The 11,660-nt window shown below is 41.1% G+C and overlaps 1 long non-coding RNA gene across 1 annotated transcript; it reads left to right on the top strand.

Annotated features, from left to right (window-relative positions):
- Nucleotides 1–658: 658 nt before the first annotated feature.
- LOC136318430 (uncharacterized) lies at nt 659–8,124 on the top strand. The gene is made up of 3 exons (XR_010728072.1): nt 659–769; nt 3,111–3,177; nt 8,005–8,124. It is a non-coding gene; the product is annotated as an uncharacterized lncRNA (long non-coding RNA).
- Nucleotides 8,125–11,660: the final 3,536 nt, after the last annotated feature.

An 11,660-nucleotide genomic window follows, 5' to 3' on the forward strand; every position in this document is an offset into this window, starting at 1 on the left:
AATTCAGAGTTAAAAAAAAACCCCAAAAAACCCCAAACCTTTCCGATACTGTTAACAGACCAATCAAATCAGGTGGCCCAAACGCGATCTTGCATTCATTTCCTTGTTAAGTAAGGAATGCAAGAACTGCGGCCCGTTTCATGAACAGAGAGCTCCGTTGAAGAGTGGGGGTGTCCGCTCTGGGCCTGGGGTCCCGGCTCTGGCCCAGGTGTTGGTGAAGACAGAGCCGGGCTCCGTGTGAAAGGAGAGGCGCGGCGAGGGATGGAGGAGGAGAGAAACCAGGAGGAACGGAGGGGGCTCATTCTAGGTACTCAGATGTCTAGGTTCCGGCCTCACCTGCGCAGGTCACTCTCCGTCCCTCGGCCTCACTGGGCATCAACTTCCTCACGGAAAAATGAGTCGGATGGCGACCAGTTCTAATCCTTCCACAGGTGGTTCTAATCGTGCCAGATGCTTGAGCCAGGAGTTCCCAGGTGACTCACATAGGCCCCGCCCCACTGACGTCACCCTCAGGGAGCTCCGCCCCACTGACTTCTAACAGTTACCGGCCTCTCAGCCCGCGCGCCCGCCTCCAAGAGCGCGGGGACGCGCTGCGCGCACCCGCGGCCACGTGACCCCTGAGCGCGTGGCCGCGCCGAGGGGGCCAGGGCGGCCAGGCTTGTGCATCCCGACTCCGGCCCGCTGCGGGCGCGCGCTTCTTCTGCACCGCGGGCCGCGGCTCGGAGCCCTTCCTGATGCGGCAGTGCGGGTGCGGCTGCTGGCCACGCGGGTGAGCGGCGTCCTCGCTGCACCCCCGGGGGGCGGAGGGAGGCCCAGCCCGCTTCCCTCCCCGCCGGGTCGGTCTCAGACCCGGGGAAGCGCCGTGGCCACGCTCACAGCAGCAGACTGGCCGCGGCAACAGCCCGGTCCGCGTCCCGGCAGCGGATTCTTCATGACTGCTGGAAAGAACCGCCGATTTTTCCTGAACATCTGTTACCGCACATCAGTCACGGCTGAAGGTTTTAGAAAGCAAGTTATTTTCCGGATTACTTCAAAGACAGTGCTTGATGGTGCCTATCGTGAAAATGAGACCTGCCGGAGTCGACTCCTGTCCCTGTCCTTTAAATACAAGTGTTATCCTCGGGCTCCGTTACTTGTCACTTTCCTGACAGTGATGGTACTTTCTGTTTCATCGGGAGGATTAAATGATAATCATGTATATCAATCAGTCCTTAAAAATACAAGAAATAGAAGCTAGACAAATACTCTTGGAGGCTTCTGTCCAACATTCCGAGAAAGTTAATAGTTTCTGGTATTTATAGATTGTTGATTTCAAGGACATGAACAAGCTTTCAAACATCAGCTTTGGTTCATGTAGAATCTGCTGAGCTGGTTTCTTGAAAGCAGAGGAAAAAGATGCAACAGAAAGTCCAGTGTCTTGACGGGTAATATGACAGGGAAAGCTTCCTAGGTGAAATGGACGACTCCAGCAGCTCCTCTGTTATTGGAAACCCACAAAATTAGTTTCTGCAGTGAAGGGGTGGGGTGAGAGGAGGACAGAGGTGGTCATGAAAGTAGCATCAGTCTTAATATATAGAGTACCTGCCTATCGTGGTTTTGGCCACAGACTTTAATAAAGTGCTGGATGTAACTAATCCAAAAAACAATGTAATAACAGCAGCTGACATGCAGTTAATATGTCAGGCACATTTTCTCAGGTACTCATTCTGTGTTCACTTGTTTAATTTTCACAACAATGCTATCAGACTTCATATTTCACAGAAAAGGGAAATAAAACATGGTTAAATCCCATAAATTCTTCAAGTCATGCAACTGAAAATGACAGAGCTGGGATTCGAACCCAGCTGTCAGGTGGGCTGACTCCTGGGTCCAGTCCTTGACCACTATATGCCCATTACATAATGCTACACTATTTTTTTTAATGTTAACTTAGAGTTCTCAGTATGATGAATAGAAGGCTTGACCCGATCTGGGTGTGTCAGATTATTAGAAGAAAGAAAGACCCTCTCTGCTTGTTCTCCATCTTCTCTGCAGACAAAATGAGATTGGGGTGCAGGGCGCGTGTTTTAATCACAGCAACAAAGTTCAGCTAATCATAGGGAAAAACTTTTTGGCAATGACAAGAATTAAATGCCAAGAGACTTGGGAACTTCTGTGTTTTTTTTAATTTATTTATTCAGTTTAGAGAAGAGAGAGAGAGAAAAAAAAAAGGGACGAGCAGGAAGCATCAACTCCCAATGTGCCTTGACCAGGCAAGCCCAGGGTTTTGAACCAGCAACCTCAGCATTCCAGGTCACTGACCCACCATTGGTCAGGCAGAACTTCTGTGTTTTGATATGTGTTTTAGGGATAATATGCCTGGAGATGGGATCTGAACATATAACCTCTGAAATTCCATTCCAGTTCTCTAATATAAACTCTCAAAATTAAGGCAATCCTGAAATAATAATTACAGCATCTAACATTTATGAAGCACTCAAAATATGTCACACACTTTATGTGCATGTTACAATTTAATCCCCTATGTGAAAGGTCATTTTTACCTCTATTTTAGGAAGAAAGAAAGAAAGAGAAAGCCAACGCCGAATGGTGAACCTGGTATCTGAATCTCTCTAGCTTCGAAACCTGTGTGCTTTAACCACAGTTTACTGTGGGAAATGGCCCTGGAATACTGAATATAGGTTATTTCTGTAACAGCATGGTGAAAAGTATATGTAGGCTTTAGAACGAAAAGACATGTTCAGATCTTATATCTTTAAGAGATTAGTAAATTGGGGCAAATTACTCAGATTTCTCAGTCCCACTTTTCTTGAATAGAAAATAGAGATGATAATGCCTATTTTAAAGGATTACTGCATTCCTTGAGACAAAGCTCCATAGCACATGTAGCACGATGTATGGCAAATAGGAACTCCATAAATGTTCCCATGGAATGAGTTGCATAGGAATTCTTAAAATCATTCCTGCAGTAAGGGAGACTAAGAAACTTTGGTTTGCTTTAAGAAGATTAATAGTGTAAAATCTTAACACAAAACAAATCAATTCAGAAGTGATTGGTTAATTTTAAAAAGTATTCATTCTATTCTGGTCAGTGTTTTTTCCAATTTTAGTGAACATAAGAATCACCTAAGGAGGAGCCTGTTGAAAATGCATGTCCCTAGTTGCCAGCCCCACAAGGTAAGCTCAAGGTGTTTGCATTTGGACTCACAAACGCTCTTCCCTCTCAGGTGACTCTGATAAAGGTGCTTCTTCTACCACAGAACTGGAAATAGAAAATTTTTTGTGTATTCTGTTTAGCGTTTTATCATAAAGAATTTCAAACATACACTGAAGCAGACAGAACAGTGTGATGAATCTGCTCCACAACCCATGGTGAATTCTGCTCCACTCACACTTCTTCCACTCACTCCATGTTATTCTGAAGCAACTCCTAGACATCATTTCACCTGTAAACATCTGCTTATATGTCTACAATATTGCAGCATAATATATGCAGTACAATGTAAAAAAGATAATAAACATGGCTCTTCCTAAAAATAGAAGCCATAATGTCATTATCACATCTAAAAGTTAGTAGTTCCTTGTCATCACATATCTAGTCACTATTCAGATTTCAACTTGTCTTACAAATGTCACTTTTTAAGGCTCTTTTAATCTATACATTTTCCCTCCTCTTTCTCTTTCCCACAGCAATTTGTTTGTTAAAGAAGCTGCTAGAACAGTGGGCAGCAAACTTTTTCTGTTAATGGGCCAGAAAATATGTATTTTAAGTTTTGTGGACCAGCAATGTGGGTTTCTTTTAGGCTTTCTGGATAAATTTCTGGTTTCTGTATAATTTTATTATTACTTATATTATAAAAATGTAAGAAGCATTCTTAGCTCACCAGGCCTAGTCTTCCGACCCCTGGTCCAGAGCTGCATGCCCATTAAGATCATCACAAGCCACAGTAAATATTTAAGTTAAAATTAATTAAAATTTGATGCAATTTAAAAGTTCCCATTCCCAGGTGCACTGGTCACATGTCTAGTGCTCAGAAGCCACCTGTGCTGTGGTGACGGTATTGGCACGGGCTATGGAACGTTTTCATCACCACAGACAGCTGTTGGACAGCATGCTGGGGCTCCCCCAGTCCAGATATTGCCAGTTGTATCTCCACAGTGTAGTTCACCTTGGTCCTCTGCTCTGCATTTCCTGTCAACTGGAATCCTCTAAGTTGTGTCTAGAGCTTGGTAAGATTCAGGTTGAGTTTTTCACCTCTTGGTGGTAGGGCAAATTTTTTTTTAGGCTGCTGGGTATTTTAAAATATTTATCATGTATTGTATATATAATATATTTATATAATGTCTATATTTTATATATAGATATATTTTTTACTCAGACTATTTTTAAGAAAAATATGGGGAACAAGTAAGCTTTGCTTTGTAACAGTATTTAATGTATTAAATACTTTTACTTATTATAAGAATAATAGTAGGAACAGTAATTTTTAATATAAAATTCAATATAGTGGAGGTGTTTTGAATGCCTGCTAGCCAAAAAGTCCCTGTCAGGTGATTCATCTGTCTTTATAAACCCACAGAGCAAAGACTATTAACCCAAGTGAACAGGCCAGTCTGTTTTTAATGGGGTCATGATAGTAGAAGGTAGCAGGGTAGAATTAAGCACATAGTCTACTTATTTCAGGTAATGGGATGAGAGTATAAGGTTGCTTTTTTGAAGATCCTAGGCATTCCTTTTAGATTGGATGATTTTTAAAAGTGAAATAAAAAGTATTTTAATTTTCTCTTCTAAAATGAACCAGAGAATCTTACACACCACCTCAACTCTTACTTCTTTTAGCACTTTTACATTTATTCTGAAACTAACTGGCATCTGTAGACTTAGGGAAACTTTGGTGTCTCCCTGTATTACGTACACTTTACCTACACTCAGACTTTTACTCTTTGTGTTAGACCTGAATCCATGAATTTTATTTATTTATTTATTTATTTATTTATTTATTTATTTATTTATTTATTCTTTACAGAGACAGAGAGTCAGAGAGAGGGACAAACAGACAGGAATGGAGAGAGATGAGAAGCATCAGTCATTAGTTTATCATTGCAACACCTTAGTTGTTCATTGATTGCTTTCTCATATGTGCCTTGACTGTGGGCCTTCAGCAGACCGAGTAACCCCTTGCTAGAGTTAGTGACCTTGGGTCCAAGCTGGTGAGCTTTGCTCAAAGCAGATGAGCCTGCGCTCAAGCTGGCGACCTCAGGGTCTCAGACTTGGGTCTTCTACATCCCAGTCCAATGCTCTATCCACTGTGCCACTGCCTGGTCAAGCTAATCTATGAATTTTAAAAGAAAGTAAAAAATATTAACTGCTTAGATATATTATGCTAGCTGATAATAGCTGTTTTTACTTTAATAAATGCTGTTGTTTTATCTTTGGAAGTGTTAGACATAAAACCAACTGGTTTTAGACACTTGGTTATGATTGAATTCCACATGGAATAAACAGATTGTATATATAAATAAAATACCTAGTAACAAATGTTAGGATGAATTATTCTAAAATGCTATATTTCTCCCTTAAAATTATAATTGAATATTATCACTTTCAAGCAATAAACTAAGAAAAATGGGTAACACTAGCTTCAGCCATTTTTGAAATCATAAGTACCAAAGTTTATTCTCTCTACTGTTTTAAGCTGTAATACCTTATCTTCATAAAGGACAAACCATTAAAGTGCTTTCATATATATGATTATTTCATTTCACAGTGACTATTTTACAACTTAGTAAACTACTTCTAATTATGTAAATAAAATAAATGTAGACTTTATTTTAATTTTTAAATGAAGAGAATAATATTGATTTTGAGACTGTACTTAGCATGTTAAAGCATCAACACATACTATTCTTATGATTTGACACCCTGAATTAGTTAAACCTTACACATCCTCTAAACTAACTTGATAGTCAGTCATGTTATTTTAGAAAATATTTCCCCTTCCTCCCCCAAAAATGAGTTTTTAGAAAAACTCATTGTAGCCTGACCAGGCAGAGGTGCAGTGAGCATAGGCCTGGGATGCTGAGGACCCAGTTTTGAAACCCCAAGGTCGCCAGCTTGGGTGCCGGTTCACCAGCTTGAGTGTTGGGTCACTGGCTTGAGCGTGGGATCATAGACCTAACCCCATGGCCTCTGGCTTGAGCAAGGGGTCTCTGGCATGGTTGTAACCCCCAGGTCAAGGTACACATGAGAAAGCAATCAATGAACAACTAAGGTGTCACAACAAAGAATTGGTGCTTCTCATCTCCCTGTCTCTCTCACTTAAAAATAAAAAACTCATTGTATATAATATTTCCTTTGATAGTCATTAAGAAAAGATTTTTGTAACTATAAGATAATATCTAGATCACTGGCTATTAGGTTAAAATTACTGGTCTAGATGTTGTATCAGTTTGTTTATAGGACTTGAATCTTAAAATTATTTAGTGAAATATTTCAGTTCCCCCAGAATCTTGTCAAGTTATTCTATGTCCATTACTTTTTTTGTGGTGACATTAATATCAGCTGCATTTTTATGTCAGGGAACATAAAACCTAAAATTTTTAAAATTTACTTTAAAAAACTTTGCTTTCAAGCTCTAAGCATTTTGAGGTATATATTTAGTTTGCACCGCAGTGGAAAATGTCAGCTTTGTAATGAGAAAAAGATAAATTCTAGAAACTGGAAATTCTTGTTTTAACTATTTCATTATCCCCTTAAATATTACCATATTTTCCCATGTATATGATGCACCATTTTTTTGAAAAATTTGGGGTATGAAAACTGGGTGCGCCTTATATAGTGGTTGTAGTTTCATTACTTCCATTTCCTGCTTATTCACATTTGTTATCATTTTCTGAAATTTTGGGCCCCAAAATTAAGGTGTGTCTTATACATGGAGGCATCTTATACATGGGGAAATACAATACTTTACAACCTTATCAGTTTTTTTTTTCCTTTTGGGGTGAAATTTTGAAAAACAATTTATTCCTCTATACTATTTAACAAAAAAGCCATTGTTATTTTATCTTTTTTTAAATTTTAATAATTAATGTTAGAGAGAGGAAAGGGGAGACAGACAGACAGATAGTCAGAAAGATCATTCTGTTTCTGTATGTGCCCTGAACAAGACCAAACCTATGACATTAGTGTATGGGTGTGATGCTCTAACCTACTGAACTCTCTGGTGAGAGCAAGTCATTGTCTTTTGGGGGGAAAAAGTACTAGAGAAAACCTGATGTAATTATAAAATAAACTAATAATCTAGTCTGCTGTGGTGTCAACATCAGAAGTCTTTTCTTTGCTCTTAACAGTCAGTGGCATAATCACTATCTCTAATTGTTTAGCACAAAGTGGCCCCTTTCCTAACATGCACTTTTCCTTGTGCCATGGCCGCACTCCAGAATGAGAGAACTCCTAAGTTCTGGGCATCCAGAATTTACCTGAGCCTGGGTCACCACTTACAAGGTGGGCTCCTTTAGTCACAGAACACCTCCCAGGGTCCTTGTTTCCTCACTTTTATTTTTTTTATTTTTTATTTATTTTTATTTTTTTTTGTATTTTTCTGAAGCTGGAAATGGGGAGAGACAGTCAGACAGACTCCCACATGCACCCCACCAGGATCCACCCAGCACGCCCACCAGGGGCAATGCTCTGCCCACCAGGGGGCGATGCTCTGCCCCTCTGGGGTATTGCTCTGCAGTGACCAGAGCCACTCTAGTGCTTGGGGCAGAGGCCAAGGAGCCATCCCCAGCACCCAGGCCATCTTTGCTCCAATGAGCCTTGGCTGCGGGAAGGGAAGAAAGAGATAGAGAGGAAGGAGGGGTGGTGGAGAAGCAAATGGGCGCTTCTCCTATGTGCCCTGGCTGGGAATCAAACCCGGGTCCCCTGCATGCCAGGCCAACAACCTACTGCTGAGCCAACCAGCCAGGGTCTGTTTCCTCACTTTTAAATTTTCTGTTTTATAGCTGAGAACACACATTGCTGAAGGACCAAGACTTAGGCCTCAGCTCTGCCATCCAAGAAGCTGAGATACGGGACCTCCCCAAGATCAAGCAGAACTGGGACCAAAGGCATTGCACTGCCAAATCCAGTGCTTGTCACAACTTATAATTATTTTATTTATGTATATTTTTCTTTCCCTCTTTCTACCCCATGACAGTGTAATTTTTATAAAGACAGAAAGTGAGTCTGTCTCATTCACTATAGGCAACCAGTGTCAAGCACAGTGCACATAACAGAAGTACAATAAGTGTTTATTAGATGAGTGAATAAATACTCATTTGCATACATACACTGATATACACAAATAACAGACACATGTGGACACAGAGATATATGCTCATGTGCAATGACCATCTATGCACACAGATGTATACACATCCAATCTACCTGGGTACATATAGAGAAATATAATAGGTACACAGAGAACTTGGGAAGAAAATGCCACAATATTAACAGTAAATATCTCTGTAAGATATTCCCCCCCTCCAGAAGGAAGGAACGGGCCGGAGCCACAAACTGTGGAATAACAAAATGCTTTATTGAGTACAGAGCACGCATCATGCCCAACAAGGTTCCCTGGCCCAGAGGAAAGATGGAGGCCAGAGAAGTTGCAAGGGATAAACCCCTGTGAGAGATATTTAAACGGTCCCTAGGGTGGTTGAGCTAATATGACAAGGTGAACTCTCACTGGCTGGCAGACGGTCACATTTTTCCAAAGGACTCCTGGGAAGTTTCTTTTGGTGCACTTGGTTATGGGTGGTCCCAGCCAAAGTTCACGGGTCTGGGTTCCCCACATGACCTTCCCCCATTATCCACTGACTTTACAATCTCTGTATGGGAAATTTGTTGTTTTGTTTTTCTTATAATTTTTTCTAGCATTTCTGCAATACAAATACATTTTTTATAATAAAAAGCCTGTTAAATTTCAATATACTTATAGTTAAGCCAAATTTGGAGGGACCTGAAAACATGAAAGACAGGAACAAGGTCCATCGTTTACACATCAAAGCTTTATTGTCTAGCTTGGCCAAGCGGCGGCAACTCCGACAGAAATCTGACGGAGAGCACGCAGGCCCTTTGTTCTACTTAGTTTTTATAGTTTTGTAAGTGGGAAGTACAGAAGCAAAAATTGCAATTAGGAGCCCCTTACCACTATTGGTTATAATCATATGTCCTTTAACATGATAGGACCACATTCAATTTGCAAGCCATACATCATTTTGGAGAAAACAAAATTTACAAGCGAACACAATGGTAGAAAGATGTCTCTTTACATATTAAAGGCATTCCTTTATTATTTAGTGTTTATACACCATCTCTGTCCAGAGTCACATGTGTTTACCACACGCATTTACATAGGAGAGGTAGTTTCGGTGAGGACAAATGCCCGCAAATGGCTCATTGCTATGAGAAAAGGTTTATTTTGGTTTTTCTCTCCCTGTACCTGGCTAGCCATTCACCCTTTTCCCCACAGGCATGGTGGAATGTCTGGCAATCCATGTTTTCCTCCCCTTTGCATTTACAATACAATGCCAAGGGCTATCCTGACTATGCCAATCGCACAGTACAGAGACTATTCTCACAATTTCTCTGCACACCTTAACCCAAATTAATAAAATGTTCTCCAAGCCTCTTATAATATTAATATTAATTCTGTAGCCTTTGGTACTTTAAAACACCTGCAGGTGAAATGGCTCAGTGGCTCCTCATTATCAAATCAAAACACATCATGTTTTATAATAAATTAAGAAGATTTAAATTAAAAAAGTTAAAAAGATAGAAGTAAAAATAGTAGAATGGGAAGTCACTGACTGCAGGAATATGAGTTCCTAGCACAGTACCTGGTATATTATGGGCAATTTCAAAGGCTTTATGAGCACAGCAGGAAGGAAAACAAGATGAAAAGAAGGGTGATAGAGAAATCCAGGGAGGGAAAGAAAAAAAGAGGAAGAAATAAAGAGAAAAACAAATCATAGCTAGAGAGAAAAAATAGAAAATGAAAGAGATAGAGATTCATCACAATTATACACATTCACATTCTCTCAGATCCCAAGTTTACTATAAAAGTTTTCAGCATTTACAAAGCATTCAGAAAATATTTTTAGAGCACTAAAGAATACATGGACCTTATTGTCTCCACAATGTTGAAATTCTTGGACTCCTGAACTTCCTGGATTTGATAAACGTACTCAAGTGAGGAGTCAAATATAATGTGCCTCTCTTTGTCCACCTGCAGGTCTACCTGTAGCATGGTAGCAAATGTCACAAATTGACACCATGATTCACACAACTTGGTGCTCATGGAATGAACAGAATGCTGGAGCTAGAGGAGAGTTTAGGCACCATGGAGTGATCTGATCACTTTATTTTACAAATAGGGAATAAGAAGCTGAGAGATAAAAAGCAACTAATGCAAGACTTCTGGTTTCTGGTCCTACAAGTAAGAAGCTGGAAGTTATCATGCCCATCCTCAAAGGAGAAAAAGACTAAACAAGGTGAAAATAAACTACTCCTCCTGGATCCAACAACTAATTGAAGTCAGAGAGACAACCAATGTCTCGAGGATTGTATAGACATTTGAATATGAAGATTAAGAGTGTATCAAAGCAGAAGCCTGTAGCTGCAGCCAATATCAGACTTTATTTAAGAACTCTCCAGTGGGTCAAAGATGATGGCACATGTGGAAGCTGAGCTTGCACCCTCCCAAAACCCATTCAATGTACCCTTTACTTAGAACAATTCCTCCTGAAAGACAACTGAGAGACAATTAAACAGCTTCTGCACAACAAGCTAAAGAGTGAGAAAGAGAAAGAGAGAGAGAGAGCATAGAGAAGGCTGAGGTACCATGAGAGCTCTGCAGGAGGTGAAGGATCAGCTCAGGACCAAATAGAACAGTGAGCACCACTGTTTACACCTCCCAAGCATGTTCACAGAAGATGGGAGCTCAATCCAGGCTCTATGGCCACCCGCATGGCACTGCAGCACATCCCCAGCCACCCTTCCTGGAGCTAAATACAACAGAATCATGAGGGCAGCATAGCTTGTGTAAAAAGAGGTCCTCTTCCCAGATATAGACCCAGCAGGTAGGTATGGCAGGGTGACACTTCACCCACTGAGCTGCATGTGCATCTGTGGCTCCCCCACCTAAAGAGAGTGCCTAGCTAGCAAAATACTCTGGTACCAGCTGTGAGAATATTTGACACAGAAAAAGTGCAGAGATAGTGGGTCACTACTGGCATTCCCATCTTGGAAATGGGGAGCCAGCAAATGGGCTATGGTCTGCACACAGGACTGTCTGATTCGAGAAAGTGCAGAGATTGGGGGGGGGGTGCTGCTGCTCGCACTGGTCAGGCAGATCTACCAAAACAGAGCACAAAGCTAGCAAAATGCTGCAGTCCAGTGTGCAGTGAGGGGGGCAATGCTGTGTATGTGCACAGGGCTGCCAAGCCCCGAGAAGGTGAAGAATGAACAAATTAAGGCTGTGTGTGCACCCAGGCTACCCCACCAGGACAAAGGGTGGATCTAATGGAGGGTGAGATACAAGAAAGCAATCAGGTAACCCAGCGCAGAACGTGCTCTGACAACAGATAATTAAAACAAGACACGCAAAGCACACGCC

The sequence above is a fragment of the Saccopteryx bilineata genome, unplaced genomic scaffold (assembly GCF_036850765.1).
Source record: "Saccopteryx bilineata isolate mSacBil1 unplaced genomic scaffold, mSacBil1_pri_phased_curated manual_scaffold_259, whole genome shotgun sequence".
Classification (NCBI taxonomy): Eukaryota; Metazoa; Chordata; class Mammalia; order Chiroptera; family Emballonuridae; genus Saccopteryx; species Saccopteryx bilineata.